Consider the following 13,843-nt stretch of genomic DNA (forward strand, 5'->3'; position numbering starts at 1 on the left):
GTGAAATAAGTCAGACAAAGATAATACTATGTGATTTCACTTATATGTGGAATCTAAGGAACAAAAAGAACAAACTAATCAAAAACTGACTCACAAACATAGAAGACAATTTGGTGACAGACGGGATGGAGGTTGGGAGAATGGGGTGAAGGGTTAAGAAAGTACAAATTAGCAGCTGACAGATGGCCATGGGGATGGGGAGCATGGCATAGGGAGGGAATGCAGTTAGCATTACTATATTGGCTAAGTGGAGAGCCAGAGCAGAGGAGGAGCAATTAGGGGGATCATTTAATAAACTATATAAATGTCTAACCAATGTACTGTATACTTGAAAGTGGCGGGGGGAGAACCCCAGGCAATCTCAAACTCATGCAACAGAATGGACCAAACAAAACCAGCTGTTCTGACTGGTGCCCAGAAAGAATGCTTAGGATGCACCACCCAGGTCGTCAGTCTACACTACATGACGGAGAACACTGTGAGGCAAGCATTTCTCAGCTGCAGAAAAGACCAACCTACAAAGGTGAAGGCCATACTTCTGAGTGGTGGTGGCCAGTACCCAGACTTCAGCTTGCATGCTGGGTCCCAAAAGCTCTGGCCCTGCTCTTAGGGTTTGGTGCCATACGTGCTCTGCAGTGGCTCTCCCACCTGGGCAAAGTCACGGCCAAGGTGCCACACTTGTCCCTCAGGTCCTATATGTCTTATCCACCATTCTCTCAGCCAGGGCCTCAATACCACTTACCACCTGAGAAAGCAGCTCACTTCCCACACTGCCTCCCCCCGCCCTTCCCCCCCCCACCAAAAAAAGGTTAGGTGATAATCATGCTTCTCAGAAAGCACCAAGCACACCCAATTCATCAACTTCTCCCAAATAAAATGGTCAGAAGGCAGCCATGTGATGCCTGAGGGAGTCCTCAGAGAATGGCCAGGCAGCTTTGGTGCCCAACTCCTACTTACTGAGCACCCTCCACATGAGCCTGAGATCCTGCCCTGCATTTCTCAGGAAATCCCAGGACAGATGCTATATTCGCCATGTTTTTATCTTCTGTATTTTATGTTTTGACATCTTAATAAGTTTGCTGTCTGGGAGAGACTGCCCCTCCCAGGAGTAGCTAGCCCTTTCTTAGAGACAGCCAAGGGCTCCTGAAGTGGAAGTCCACTCAAAACCACTAACCAGCCCCTATCTCAAATAAGCAAATTATTTACCCTAACGTAACATCCCAGTCGACAGGCAATATAGACAACCTTATACCCCACAGTCCACAGAATTATTCACACTAGTCAGTCCTAAACTGCTCAACCCATCCTGCCTTGTCTTCCTGCAGAAACCCCAACAAAGATTCTGGCCAGAACATTCTTCTCACTCCTGTCTTCTGCTCCTGGCTAGCCCTGTGTGGCACACTGTGACCTCTCTCAGAGACCTGTGCAAAGAATCAACTTCCTTCCACATTTCTGCCTGTGGTCGCACTGACCTGATCAGACCATGTCTGACACTGACATTTCTATAACACGAGTCATCTTTTTCTTTACTTCCCAGTCCTCCTATGCTTGTTCCATTCATCACATCCAGGGTTTTAGTTGCACTTAGCAGGAGGAATAGGGAAAAAGTACATCTACCTCATCTTCCTAAAAGCCACTGTCTTCCTTTCTCTCATGCATTATTTTCATTGTCACAAGTTAAAAAATACTTTATACAAACCAAATCGCATGCACAGTTTCATGTCCTTTTCCCACAGTCACATGCCTTTGTGCTCTGCCATTCTAGATGAGTAATTTTTATAACTAACTCACCTGGAATTAAACAGCCTCTATTATGTATAAACTGTGGCTTTTGAAACGCATGTTCAAAAGCATTCTGTAAGTGGCAGTTTCCTACTCTTCCTGCTCCCTGTGTGCTGAAGACCGATCTGCCCTTCACTATGCCTTCTAGAGATCCTATCTTATTTTTCCATATAAATTGAAAAAATGTCACAAAGTATCCCCTTGGTGCTTACTTGACCTAAGAACACAATCTAAATTTATTTTGGGGAGAGGAACAAGGCTGACAAATTTTATTCACTTCCTGACACTTCGTCCCCCAACACACAATGCAGGTAAACAGGGTATTTCCATTTACACGCTGTAATGGCTAAGGCCAGAAATGACATTTTCTATCTCTACTTGAAACTATGAATTCTACATTCTCCTCCAATTTCCACTACAGAACTGGAGCATGTCAGCCTGGAGGAATGGCATCTCAGAGCCTGATTCAGGGACAGCTGTTGAAACTCACAGCTGTCTGGGAACTCACTGGCAGTTTCATTAGAAATTTAGATTATCCAGAAGTTAAATTTTTAAAAAATCCTGACTGCCTGCTCTTATGATGGAAAAACCGAGCCAAGTAGTCATGGGATATTCGACCCTCCAGTTTCTGGATGTGAACACACCTGAGTCTGTGGAGAATGTGCAGGAAACACCAAGAATAACAGCCCAGGCATGGCAGTAGTGCAAACCTCACGGTTCCTAGACCCTGATTTCACAGTCCACTTCACAGCATCTTGACCAGGAGAGCATAAGGACAGACACTTCATTCTTCAAACAACTGATTTCACTCAGTGTCCCTGAGTTGCTCTGCTGGGTGGTCTCTCTATTCAAAGTGGAGTTTTGAGGCTCCTGCACTAAAAGGCGTGTGCCTCTTTCTCCCACTCTTCCCTCTTACCCTGGGAAAGGCAGCACAATGGCTACCAGACAGCATGAAGAAAATACTACGTGTCCAGAACAACTGCCTCCAAACTCCAAATCGTAATTATCTTTAGAAACAACTACAGAAGCTACAGGGCCAAAGGAAGTAGTGATATGAGTTCAGAACTTGTTCATCCAGGATTTCTTCCATTTTCAAAGTGCCCTCAGAGCCCAGAGAATGAGATATTTTACAAGCAGGCATTACAGCTGGACTAAGTTCCGATGTGGACGCACAGATGCGCTAGTAAAGAGCTATGCTCACCATGGCCCAGGAGATGACATCACAAGGTATAGGTTAAGAGCACAAAGTAGTGGCTCAAAGATACACCCATTATTTCTTGAGTGCTGTGCAACCATGAAATGGTCCGCCATGTAGCCTGTTGCTGTAAAATTAAAAACAATGAAACTTCAGGGTATAAGTCTTTGGGTCAAATTCCTCTGATCCAGAGTCCGGCACATGCTCCTACCACAGGCAGCTGACCCTTGCTACAAGGAGACACTTGCCAGTATTTTTATTTTGTGAACAACCAATCAGCTAATTCCATGAAATCTGTCACAGAGTGAGGGGTGGGTCCACACCTCAACCAGGCTGGCCTGAGGGACGTTACATGTTGGCAGCTGGCCAAGCATGTTATGTCCTGGGCTGCTGGCCCACAGTCCTCGCTCACTTCTGAAAAAGCTGCTATCCTCTAGGCTCCTCCCCAGCCCTTCCCCAAGGACTGGGGACACTGTGGGGGTAGGAATGTCATCCAGAATACTGTTCTCTTTTCTATAAAACATGTTTCTTGAGCCCACCTCCACAATGACAGCCAAGACCATCTGGGCACCTCACTCCCAGGATCCCCGTGTCTGGGTGTAATGCTTGTTATAAACATCTCAATATTCACACTAATTAGGAATACCAGAACAATGACCACTACTATTTCTTCAGGGTCTGGTGTATCCCAGCATACTAGACTCATCTCTTTAGGAGCAGTCATTGAAAAGGGGTTCACGAAGGCTGTTAAAAACAAGAGACAAAGGAGGGGGGGAGGTAGACAGGGTAAAGGGGGTCAAATATGTGGTGACAGAAAGAAATCTAACGATGGGATGTGAGCACGCAGTGTAAACATATATATGCCTTACTGTTAAAGTGTACAGCTGAAACTTTGGATTTCGTTAACCAATGTCACCATAAAAATTAATTAATTAAAAAGAGAGAGACAGAGTTCAGATCTGCCACTGACACATTCCAGTTGAGTTTCTAAAAGGTCAGCTGGATGCAGTGGTTCAATCTATATCCCATGCCTCACAAGACCCATCTGGTGAGTTCCAGGGCCAACAGGAGCTTGGTCCTTCTTAATTTTGTTATTTCTCAAGACAAATTGGATGAAAACAAAGGCTCAGATGCACTCTGTCCTCCTCCATCTGTTTGGTCATTCTAACCCTCCCAGAGGCTGCTGGTCCCTCGGGCTCCATACCAGCCTGCCTGTCCCCTTCTACCCAGTCAGCGTCTCCCTCCGCTTCAGGAAGGGGTCATGCCAGCCAAGGGAATGATACAGATGACATAGGACCACAAGCAACTCTCATCAACACTGTGAGGCCTCCTCGAAAGGCTTACTCCCCACACATCAGGAGCCAGGCTCTAGATGGCTGCTGCTTCTACGGATACTGTAAGAGGGCAGGGGCTGTTCTGACGTGCAGGCCTCCCCGCTCAATGCTGGGCATTCACTGTTACACCTAGGAAGAGGCCAGGACCACCCAATAGCCATCAGAGTGGAGAGAGTCTTCATAGCTTGCAGTCATCCCTTCTAGAACATTCTGAGGCTGTCTGAACCTGGGTTCTGGGGCTTTCTGATCAACATGCTCACAGTTGACCATAACCCAATGAGTGACCATCAATTCTCACTCCCAGAAGACCATTTTCTCCCAGGAGGTGACCTAGCTGTCCCTGATCAGACATATGTGCAGCCTAAATCCTCTCTAGTAACAGAAAAAGTTCACTGTAAATTTAGGGATGCTCTAGTTCACTTCAGAATGAAATACTTCATAGTGCACTGGGACACACGCAGACTTGAAGCTGAATACCTAGGAAATGTCTGCATAGTAGTGCAAAGGTGGCCAAGGAATAGCACAGCTGATCTGAGCCCTGCCTCTGCCATTGACCAGCTCCTGTGTGGGACAAGCTGCTGGGTGCAGACTCTGTTCCTCTACCTCCAAAGTGAAAGGCAACTGTTCCAATTTCACAAGGTGTTGGGGACACGAAGACCATTCAGGAAAGCACTCAAGAGAATATGGAGTGTTTTCTAAAAAGAGACGCTGTTACATTCCCTGAAAGGAAGGCAGGGGGTGCCTATGCTCCTGGCTCAAGGAATTTACCAATTATCTGGCAGCCACATGTCAGAGCCCAAACAAAAATCCACTTAGTCTGGAGGGAACCAACAGTTGTCTCTAGCCAGGCCCCTGCCTCACAGTCACACCGGGCAGGAAAGGTCACCAAGCCCTGTACCTGTCCACATCTCAAGTCGCCCAAAGCCCACAAAAGTTCCACATGATGTCCATCTGGCAGAATTTCCTTCTCACCTCCACCTGCCCTGGGACCCATCATCTGTGGGCCTGAAGAAATAGTTAGAGGGCTGGTGGGACAAATATGACAGAAGTCTCTGGATAAGGATGACGAGGTGTGTTCCTTCCCAAAAGTGCTTCAAACAGTGTTCAAGTAAGAGAGTTACCATCAGACCCAGCCCCCACCCACACTCCAATAAGTACACTCTGGGGCTTTGTCTAAGCTGACCATCCCAACTATCACACAGTCTCTTCCCTTCTCTACACACAATGTCACAGTGTAAATCCCTCTACATGGGCAAGAGACACAGCACACGTGAAACAGGTTCCTCCCTCCAAGAAAAAATCTAATGCGTGAAGGTGACAGGCACTATTGCAATGCCTAAGCCTTAGCAAAAGTCCTAGGAATTTTAGCCTCATTCTGCCATTTTAAGTGTCAAGCTAATAGCAAGAAACTATGGGGAATCATAGGCATTTTTACTGGCCTCATATGGATCAGAGCTGGAATGTGAGTGGAAAAAGGCACAGCCTGTGAAAGTTCCCACAGGCACTGTGGGCCCATGGGCTCAGCCAGCTGGAACAGCTCTGCGAGGGAGGGCACAGTGGAGCAGGACACAGGGTCAACAGCCCGGGCCACCCTGTACAGGCCACATACACCAGTGGTCAAGGAAGACCCACCAGACCCAGGGTATTTTATCCATCTTAGCTGCAACTACAGAAAGAAAACAGGCAGCCTGAGAGAAAGACCAGCATGAACAAGCACACATCCCAGCAGGAGTGCAGAGAACGTCATGATCCCCTACTGCAGAACATACAGACACTGAACAAAGCAGTCTTTTGCTACAAAAGAGAAACAAAGAATTAGAAGCAATCTTGGTTTTAGGAGAGCAGAAAAATTCAAGGAGACAGAAAAAAAGGTCGAAAATTTTTAAATAAGATAAAACGTAAGTTCTACAGAATTCATCCAAAAACCCACTGTCATCCAAAGGCAAAGGCATTACAAAAGAAAACAGCTGAAGACATGGCTCTTTAAAGGGAAAGAATCCGAGGGCACAACAGGAATGAACTGAGCCATCCAGCTTGGCCTCCAGAAATCCCGCCCACCGAGGACAGGAGGGCGGGGGCAGTGCTAAGGTCCTCCTGAGGGAGTGATATTCTGATTGCATCAGAATTCTCAACAACTCTATGAATGCCAGATGACAATGAAGCCCTGGTCCTGAGAAAATTATTTCCACAATGAAATACCAAATTTAGCCATACTGTCAGTCAAAGTAAGAGCAAACTGAAGACATTTTCAAGCATGCAGAAAAGTAAAGTTAACCTCCCCTGTACCCTGCACCTCCACCTCCAACCAGGTAAGTAGACTACAGTCTCAGGCCAGAGCCAGCCATCTCCCTGTTTGTGTAAGCACTGAGAGCAGGTTTTGTATTTCAAATCGTTGGAAGTCAAAGAAAATCAAGGCTAATATTTTGTGACATGTGAAAATTGCATGAAATCAGAATTTCCATGTCCATAAATAAAGTTTTACAGGACCTTGGCAACACCCAGATTGCAGTCCTTGTCTACAGACATCTTCCTTCTGGTAAGAGTAGGCAGACTGGACAGCCCATGGCCCTAAGGAATTTCTTACCCAGGCTCCCCTCTAGTACAGAGGTTCTCAGTGTTGCCTGGACCCTTTCAGGACCCTATGAGGCCAACAATGTTTTTTCATAATAATATCGAGAGCTGCCTGCATGGCCCAAGGGACACATGGCCCAGCCCCTGAAAGAAGAAGGCCAGGTCCTAACAGTCCCTGTGCTCCTCACTGTCACATAATTGCTATAAAACAGGCCAGTGTTGTTTATGACTCTCCTTGACAGAGCAGCAAAAATTATAAAGTTTACTAACCTTGAATCCCTGTCCTTCCAATACTGTGAGACAGGACTGAAGTATGTGTGAAGCACTTCTGCAGCATATCAAGGCACAACGCTTATCTGAAGAGAAACTTCTGCAAGTATGTGACTTGCTAGCCGAACAGACTGCATTTTCATGGAACACAAATTTTACTTAAAAGATTCTTTCAGACACTATTATTACTAAGAACATAACTGGGTATCTGGCAGTTATGTTCTCAAAAATTAAGAAACTGAATCTATCACTTCAAGGAAAATTAACGGTAGTTGTGGCCAATAATAAAACTTGAGCTTTCAAGTGAAATCTGAATTTTGGGAAACTTGTATCCACCTCCATTAGCTTGACAGCATCCCAATGTTTAAATACATTTTAATGAGATTGGTGGTGATATAAAAAGGTTATTTTTTAAATTATGTATAATGAAACGTCAACATTTGGAAGATCTGCATAACTCAGTGAACCAGTATTTTCCAAATGACCAATATGGGGTATTACGGAACCACATACAGGAGACATGCACAGAACACACTGATAAGACTGCAGTGCCAACACCGAACAAGAGGGTTTTTAAAGAGCTTGAGCTTCAACACTTGTCAAAGTAAAATCCACGACAATGTGAGAAGGGCTCCCAATGTCTCCCATTTCCCACTACATGTCTGTGAGAGGCTGGATTTTTTTAATGCATTTTAAACAAAACAGCAGAATGCAATAGATGGAGTGCAGACACAGGCAGCAATGTCCAGCTGTCTTTTATTTAGGCCAGATACTAAGATTTGCAGATATATATAAACAATGACACACTTTTTTTTGCTAAATTTCTGATTTATTTTGTAAAACATTTTTCAGTAAAAAGTTATATTTATATATAATACCCTTATTATCTTTTAATGAACTAAATACTTAAAAATTGTTATACTTTTAAGACTATGTTTTAATACAAGAATTTGAAAGCTATAACAAAAGCTCTGTGAGGTCCTCACTAATTCTCAAGTCCAAGACATCTGGGAACTTCTATGAGCAACAAGGGCAGCAAAAGACTTGCTACCAGGAAATGATGAACCCAAACCAGGAAAGCAGTTTTGTGAAAGTATGAAATGACTATTGCGCAGAAGCCCAAATTGTCATAAGAAAAAAAGGAGAAAAGTCTTTTTGAAAACTCTTGCAAATAGATTTAAAATTGAAAGGAAAGAACCTCAAAATTAAAGTCAAAGTTATTTAAACACTGAAGCAACAATGCTAAAACAACATGGTGCTGACACAGGCTGACCAGCTTCAAACCAAGGCACCACAGAGCAGGAAAGACAATTTTATCCGTTAGTGATTATGGGACATGGACATCCATATGGAAAAACACGACATGATTCCCACCTTACACAATATCCAGAAATCAATTCCAAATAGATTACAGATCTAAATGTAAAAGGCACAGCCATTAAGTACAGCTTCACAACTTTAAGGTATAAAAAAAGATCTTTTAACTAAAAACACTAACCATAAAGAAAAAGTTTGAAAATTTGAACACTTTGAAAGTAACAAGTTCTGTTCATTAAAAGTCACTTTCCCAAAGGAGAATATTTCTTACACATATACCTGACAAACAGCTCTTATCCAAAATATATATAAAGAGCTTCTACAAACCAATAAGAAGACAAACCATCCAATACACAAATGGACTTGAGATTTAGGCACTTCACAAAAGAGGAAGCCCACAAGGCCAATATGTACATGAAAAGCCATCAGCTTCTTTAACAATCAAGGATTGCAAACAAAAATCAAAATACAATATCAAGTATCAGGGAAAATGTACAACATTTAATGCATTCTAATGGGAATGTGAACCGCTGCAACAAGTATGGCACTACCTATTCAGACTGAACATACATACACCAATCCAGTAATTTCACTCTGGGCATACAGACAAAAGAAATGTAAGCACAAACACACCAGGAAACAGGTACAAGAATGTACACTGTGGCAATGTCTGTAAGAGGCCCGCAATAGTAGTATGATACTGTGATGGTGATATGGAATACTATACGGCAGGGACAATACACAAATAACCTGGGTGAATCTCACAACTAATGCTAAGCACTAATCTACAGTGCTTAGAAATGCATGCTTAGGTGACATGACTATAACGAAAGTAAGGATGTGATTGTCATGGAAGTATGAAAAATAGTGGGGGCTGGGGCATCATGACTGGGAGGGTGACCAGAGAGGGTTTCTAAGTGAGGGGTTACACACATGTGTTCTTCGTGATAAGTGAATGTACATTTTTACTTTGTGGACTTTGGGGTGTTATGTTACATTTCACAATACATATAGTTTATTTAAAAAGCTGTATATGTTCAAAACATGGTACACATTACGCTCTGGCAGGACTTTAAAAAGTGGAAGGTTGGTTATCTGACCTTGTTGCAGGACTGGTCTCCCTCAAGTGGCCTCAGCATCCTATGTGATCCTGTTGAGAACAGTAGTTATGTGGACATAATGGGGTAGCAGCTCAAGGTTTAATCAAGGTTGGAGTAAACTTAATGTATGCACAAGTCACTGTAATTGCAGAACAAAATGAAAAAAAAAAAAAAGAAAACCTTGATAAATTAAAGGTAAACACATAGCTCTCATGTGGGAGGCAAAGAGGGACTGAAAAAAAGACTAAGAAAAACACCTGTCTTACAGAGAAAGAACTAAGATATAGACTAAATGTGATTTAAAGAGGACAAAAATGTAGGCATACTCTTGAAAGGCACACAACCGAATAACTACAAATAGTCTTGAGACACTGAATAGAGGAGGGGTTAGTCCGAGAAATCCTCTAAGGCTGATTCGTGTAGAAATAAACTGACAGAGGTGACCAGGAGGAGACAAAAAGATAAGTGGAAAGAAAGATCAGAAAGAGGACCCAGGCACACTTGTGCATTTCTGCTGGGAATGCAGAAAAGGACAGCCTTTCTTCTGATAAGGAGTTGTGGAGTAGTATAGTACCCTGAAGTATCATGTATTCCTCAACCAGCAACCCAGCAGTCCCACTGCTAGATCTGCCCCAAGATGCTCAGATAATAACAGGAAAAGGTAGGCACAGGGCAATTTACTGCAATGCTACCTAGAAAGGTCCTAGGACACAAAGCCCACCCACCAGGTGGCTGCTCAAACCATGTGGCATATCTATACTGCAGAGTGGGACAAAAGAGAGAAAGATCTATTACTATGTGGTGACTTCCACATTATTATCAAGTACAGAAGGCAACTAGAGAGAGGCGGGTATAGCTGTTTGTGGTAACAAATACAAAATATGCAAGGCTGGTTTAAAAGCTGAAAATCAATGCAATCCATTATATTAACAGGCTAAAGAAAAATTATATTATAATTGAGGCAGAAAAGTATTTAATGAAATTCAACACTCATGATAACAACTCTCAGCACAATAGGAGTATAGGGGAACATCCTCAATGTGATAAGGAGCACCTACAGTAGCCTACAGCCAACATCATTCTTAACCGTGAAAAACTGAATACTTTTGCCTCAAGATCAGGAACAATGCAAGGATGTCCCCTCCCAGCACTGCTACTGGACATCAAACTGGAAGTACTGGCCAGGGCAATAAAGCAAGAAAAGGGGGGAAAAAAGGTATAAAGATTGGTAAGGAAGAAATAAAATAATAAAACTTTCTATAGTGGTCCCTCAGTATCTATGGGTTAACTGTTTCCAGGACCCCATCCCTGGCCCTGTTGGATACCAAAATCCATGGATGCTCAAGTCCCTCATATAAAAGGGCATTGGGTATTTGCACATAACCTACATCCTCTTGTATACTTTAAATCATCTGCAGATTACTCATATCACCTAATACAATGTAAATACTATATAAATAGTTGTTATACTGTATCGTTTAGGGAATAATGACCAAAAAAAAGTCAATACAAGTTCAGTACAGATGCAACAGCCATCACAGGCCTAACTACATAGTACATGTCAGCATAAATGGAACTTTAAAAAAATATTTTCAACTCACAGTTAATTGAATCTGCAAATTCAGAACTCACAGATATGGAGGGTCAACAGTATTTGACGATGACATGACTATTTTATCTAGAAAACTGCAAGGACTCTACCTAAAACTCCTAGAAATGAGTTTGGAAAGGCTGCAGAATACCAAATCAACATACAAAAATCCACTGTACTTCTACAAACTAACAACGAACATGTAGAAACAAATAAAAACACAATACCATTTACAATTGCCCTAGATAAAAATGAAATGCTAGGTAGGTATAAATCGAAAGAAACCTATAATAATTTTAGGGGGGGGGGGGGCGGGACAGGAGAAAATCTTCAAGACCTAGGGCTAAGGCAAAGAGTTCTTAGACATGACACCAAAATTGCAATTCACAAAAGAAAAAAGTATCTCCACAAAATTAAAAATTTTAGTCTGCGAAAGATCTAGTTTATAGGGTGAAAAAAGACAAACAGCAGTGGGGCAGAAAATATCTGCAAATCACAAGTCAGACAAAGGACTTGTAAGTAAAATAAGCAATCAAAACTACAGTAAACAACAAACAATCCAATTAGAAAATGGACAAAAGACATGAACAGACATTTCACCAAAGTAGATACAAAAAAGCTACACAACAACTTTGAGAACTACCTTATACAGACACAGATCACCTGCTAGGTGTTTCCAAAACCAGGGTCAATCCCAGAATCATTTTAGCATGTTGAACAGCCATTTTTAAAAAAGTGAAATAACACAGAACAGAAAATTCAGGGGGCATCATATACACCATCTCATGAAGAAAGAGTTACTTTGTGAACATGTTTCCAGGGTGTGTGTATAGTGTATTGAGAGCAGAGACATAGACAGTTTTTCTCACAATGAGAAGCTGTCAGGACATTTTAGAAACACCAGCCTAACTGGTTAATAATAATCCTGGGTATGTAGTCAGACATATCTAAGTTTCTCAATCTATAAATATAGAAATGAACCCTTTTCATATTAAGAGCTTAGGACAAGTGCTCAAGCAATAATTATTCACTAGCCATCTCTCAAGCTGGGAGGGTAGGTCTGAGGACAGAGACCCCTGAATGGGATATTCTAAATGTTTTTCTTGGGGGAAAAAAAAAAAAAAACCACTTTATTTTCTGGAGTTCTCATTGAGCACACCTTAGCTTCCACAGTTGTGTGCCCTGTCCTTCTCTGAGAAGGCATTCCCATCACTTTACTCCTTCAAAGGATGAGGTCCTGCCACTTCTAACCTCAGTCTGGCAAAGAGCCACAGCTGACCCTAAGTGCCAAGACATGCCACTCAGGCTGGCAGCTAGGCTCTTGGCATGCGTGGAGTCCCTGGGAGAAGTGGCCATAATGGGCAGGCCAGAATCTGACCTGGGAGCAAGGAGCAGTGGGCACAGGCTCTTGCTCATACCCTACTACAGGTCATTCTAGACACACTCCAACTGATATGCATGTACAGACCACCAAAGCCATGTCATATCCACAGACTTCTGCAAAACTTGCAAACAGTCTAAATGTCTCCCAGCAGAACAGATGGACTGTGGTGGCACCACGACAGTACCTTGTGGTTTAAGTTTCTCATGGTGCTAGAGGTCAGGGGGTAGGGCTGGGGGCATGGACAGGACAATTTCCTGTCTTCATTTGGGTGTCCGCACAGGTGTATGTAGAATGTGAAGCATCCTCATCCACACGAAATGTAGCTGCCATTTCCTGTATCACTGTTGGCACGTGATGAGGCCTTTGCATTTGGGGGTCTCTGCCACCCTTGAGCTTCAGATGAGGCTGGCTCTCCCATCAAGGCCCTGTACCCAAAACACAGTATACCAGGCCTCATCACTATCCCACCTGCCACACCACCACTCTGAAAACCTTGTGCCATCTCACTACCCTGAGACAGGGCAGTAGGTGCCATTGCCTTAGTGTACGGCCTTGTTTGTGAAGCCCTTTGCACACACAGGCTCAGGGGTGAGATGACTCTCCACATAAATCTTAGACATGGGCCTGCAGAGCAGGAGCAAGTTTCCAATGCTACTGAACGGCCTCAGAGCCGCTATTATTGTTTGTTTTGTTATTTCACCCAAGGATCACTGCTGAGTTTTCTCCATGCCCATGCTTCTGGATGGTGGTAAGCAGACACACAGCAGTTGGTGGCAGAAACTGTCTGATGACACTTTCAGGTAGATCTTTTATTAGAGTTTCTAAATTAAGCAGTGATGGCCGACATCACAGCAAACTCAACTTAGACACTGTTACTGCTAGTTGGTTCAAAAAAGCTTAACTGTTATTTTACTGATGTGCTTTTGGCCACGTGACCACGTATCCAGGTGACGTGAGGACTCAGAACCACTGTCCTCAGAGGGCGTGCCAAGGCAATGGTTTATTTTGTTCACTACCTTCACCAGAGCCTGAAACACCCTGGCAGGGAGTAGGTGCTCAAGAAACAATTGCTGAATAAACACACGCAGGAGTATCCAACGCACACACTCTTGAATACTCGGTCACAAGGCCTGTGTGGAAAATGCTAACATTGCCCACAATTCCTCACACTTTTCTACAAGGTTCAGATAAAAATTGTTGCCTCTGCAACACTGGTGGCAACCCAGAACTTCCATGAAACAGAAGGTGCCTTAATTTACAAGAGTTGCCTCCTAAGGACCAGGAGAAGGGGAACCTCCT

The 13,843-nt window shown here is 43.2% G+C and overlaps 1 protein-coding gene across 8 annotated transcripts in view; it reads right to left on the minus strand.

Moving 5' to 3' along the window:
- The window catches only part of ANKRD11 (ankyrin repeat domain 11), a 129,945-nt gene that overhangs the window by 43,090 nt on the left and 73,012 nt on the right, over nt 1-13,843 (minus strand). The window contains exon 1 of one of the 8 annotated variants that reach the window (XM_025042688.1): nt 7,153-7,284. The exons of 6 other annotated variants lie outside the window; for them this stretch is intronic. The gene's annotated coding sequence lies outside the window, so the exon portion shown is untranslated. Of the gene's footprint in view, nt 1-7,152; nt 7,285-13,843 lie in introns of those variants that run through there. One more of the 8 variants, XM_006926768.3, reaches the window with a different exon arrangement.

This window comes from Pteropus alecto, unplaced genomic scaffold (assembly GCF_000325575.1).
Source record: "Pteropus alecto unplaced genomic scaffold, ASM32557v1 scaffold7, whole genome shotgun sequence".
Classification (NCBI taxonomy): Eukaryota; Metazoa; Chordata; class Mammalia; order Chiroptera; family Pteropodidae; genus Pteropus; species Pteropus alecto.